Consider the following 2534-nt stretch of genomic DNA (forward strand, 5'->3'; position numbering starts at 1 on the left):
ATGCCATAGTTTCCTTATACGCAAAATGAGAATAATAATAATGCTGTCCTCCTGGGACTGTTATGAGCATTGAATGCACTAATAAATTGAAACACTTAGAACAGAGTATAGCACATAGAGATCACTTAATTGTTACTGAACATTTTAGATCACTCTAGATCCTATGAACAATAAAAACACCAAGTGAAGAAAATTTGGTATGACATGTTACAACCAAAGCAAAATCTACATGTTAGGGTTGAATCCTTTCACTATTTACTTCTTAACCACCACATATGTACATTTACACAAAACACACCCACTTTTCACTGTGAATAGTAATACAAGAAATGGAGAAAACAAGCTCATACGGATCTAAGGATGAGTCCATGCTTCCAGAAATTCTCAGTATACTACACAACAGAAACAAAAAAGTAACATTATTTTTAAAAGATTATATATATATATATATATATATATATATATATATATATATATATATATATTAGAGAGTGCATGAGTGAGTTTAGGGAAGGGCAGAGGGAGGAGGAGGGAGAGAATCTTAAGCAGATGAGTTTGGAGCTCTGTGCAGGGTTTGATCTCACAACCCTGAGACCATGACCTCAGCAAAATCAAGAGTTGGACACTTAACCAACTGAGCCAGCCAGGCACCCAAAAAAGCAAAATTATTTTTAATGACTTAAATAAATTTCTTTCATGTACAAATTAGCCCTAGGTTGTGTGGGTGTGTGTACATTTTCTTTATTTATTGTAGAAATATGTAATGGTCTTAACAAGTTACTTCACTGATACAGGACAATACAATTTCCTCATTTTTCAAATTCTCTGTTCCTTATATATTGTTGTAAGATAATCTCAAGAGGTGACAGAAAATAGTGATAATAAATGGCAAAATAAATACTAATGTAACAACTTATCTAATTTTTCCAAGTGAGCAAATTAGTAACAATCAAGATCAATTGATAAAAGAGGGTTATTTAAAAGAATAAAACAATAGAAAATAAAATTTCCACTCCTTCAAATGCTTTTTAATTGCTGCATAACTATAATATTGTTTCAAAGTGATGTGACCTACAAAATAATTTCAAATTATAGACAGTGATGCTGATATATTTAATATTATATATTTTTATAAGTTCAACTATTATTCATCAAATAGAAATAGGAAAACATCAGTGCTAATTATGGCTTTACTTTTGTTTTCTCTTGGTATAAAAGAACTTCTGGAGCCTTTCTGAATCAAGTAAATGGATCTTAAAAATGGATCTGTAGTGACTGAGTTTATTTTACTAGGATTTTCTGGACAATGGGAACTTCAGATTTTCTTCTTTATAACATTCTCCTTAATCTACAGTGCTACTGTGTTGGGAAATACTCTCATTACGGTCACAGTGACATTTAGTTCCACTCTTCATTCTCCCATGTACTTCCTCCTTGGAAATCTCTCCTTTCTGGATATGTGTCTCTCCACTGTCACCATGCCCAAAATGATCACAGACTTACTCAATGAACACATCTCCATTTGGGGCTGCATGACCCAGATGTTCTTTATACACTTCTTTGGGGGTGCTGAGATGACTTTTGATAGCCATGGCCTTTGACAGGTATGTAGCCATTTGCAAACCGCTGCACTACAGGACAATCATGAGCCACAGGCTGCTGAGTGGGTTTGTGATACTTTCATGGACAATTGGGTTTGTACACACCATGAGCCAGATGGTATTGACAGTAAACTTGCCTTTCTGTGGCCCCAATGTCATGGACAATATATTTTGTGACCTTCCCCTTGTGATTAAGCTTGCTTTTATGGACACATACACCCTGGAATTCTTTGTCATTGCTGACAGTGGGCTGCTCTCATTCACCTGTTTCATCCTCCTGCTTGTCTCCTACACTGTCGTCCTGATCACTGTACAACAAAGACCATCCGGAGGGCTCTCGAAGGCTCTGTCCACACTGTCTGCACACATCATTGTAGTCACTTTGTTCTTTGGACCTTATATCTTTACCTATGCCTGGCCATTCAATAGTTTCACAGGCAATAAAGTCCTTGCTGTGTTTTACACTGTTATCACACCCTTACTGAATCCTATTATTTGCACCCTGAGAAATTAGAAAATGCAAGGGGCCATGAGCAAATTATGGTTTCAACATGTTACCTCTACACAGAACTTCTAGATCTGAGCATTACATAATTAACATAACTTTCAAATATTGTGATAACAGAAGTTAAATAGATTATATGTAATATACGCTTTCACTCTTATGTTAGAGTGACCAGTGCAGAACCATTGTGCAGAAAACCATAAAATATTTTAATTCACGTTTGCTACTGCTAAAGCACATAATGAGAATGAGTGACCTACAGAAAACAGACATTTGAAATCACTAAGCAGTTTTCCACAGATATTCAGTATATTTAAAAAATATGGTGAATACTAACAGAGATGATTTTAATAGATGCGGATTGGTAACGACATTCATAGACTCATACTATCTTTAAATGAAGTACCAGTATAAAGGATGAGTGAAAT

The 2534-nt window shown here is 35.0% G+C and overlaps 1 pseudogene; it reads left to right on the forward strand.

Moving 5' to 3' along the window:
• The first annotated feature begins 1247 nt into the window (after nt 1-1247).
• Nucleotides 1248-2178, forward strand: LOC113249237 (olfactory receptor 4L1-like; annotated as a pseudogene).
• The last annotated feature ends 356 nt before the right edge of the window (nt 2179-2534 follow it).

This window comes from Ursus arctos, unplaced genomic scaffold, assembly GCF_023065955.2.
Source record: "Ursus arctos isolate Adak ecotype North America unplaced genomic scaffold, UrsArc2.0 scaffold_4, whole genome shotgun sequence".
Classification (NCBI taxonomy): domain Eukaryota; kingdom Metazoa; phylum Chordata; class Mammalia; order Carnivora; family Ursidae; genus Ursus; species Ursus arctos.